The sequence below is a fragment of the Meleagris gallopavo genome, chromosome 13, assembly GCF_000146605.3.
Source record: "Meleagris gallopavo isolate NT-WF06-2002-E0010 breed Aviagen turkey brand Nicholas breeding stock chromosome 13, Turkey_5.1, whole genome shotgun sequence".
NCBI classification, from domain to species: Eukaryota; Metazoa; Chordata; class Aves; order Galliformes; family Phasianidae; genus Meleagris; species Meleagris gallopavo.
Window position 1 is genome coordinate 16619697 of NC_015023.2, and position 591 is coordinate 16620287.

Below are 591 nucleotides of genomic sequence, written 5' to 3' on the forward strand. Positions count from 1 at the left end.
GAACTAAGGTGGCAGAAGCAAATATGTAATTTTCTGTATTTTTTTGCTGCTAAACTAGCTCTTACAGTCAGATGAGTGTCAGGGCTGGTAATAAGTAGAGTGGTAGGAGTGGACCCTATGTGTGCAATGTGAGGAAGTAGTCAACTGTTCTGAATTAAACCCTTTGAGCTCTCATTAATGTTGTAGTGGTTTGCTTGTGTTTATGGAGTGTGTTGGGATGCTCTCTGACGACAGAAGCATAACTGATTGGCTCTTCAAATACATAATCAGGAATGAGCAAGCAGTGTTGGATATACAAGTTTTGTCATTTTTACCATGCATCAAAAGTAGTATGAAGTAAATGGTTCTTGGAAATTTTCTGTCTAACAGGTATCTTCTCCATCAAATGCGCCTGGCAACTTCCTACCAACAATGCAGCATCTTTATTCCAGGAACTGAAACTGGGAAATGGAAACTCAAACCAAATATCGTATTTATCTTCTTCTGTAGTCATACCCCGTGTGAGTATTTAGGAGTGAACCAATTTCATGATTCCCATGTGCAAGAAACAGAAAAGATTGTGCTTTTTTTTTTTTTTTTTTCAGTCTTTCT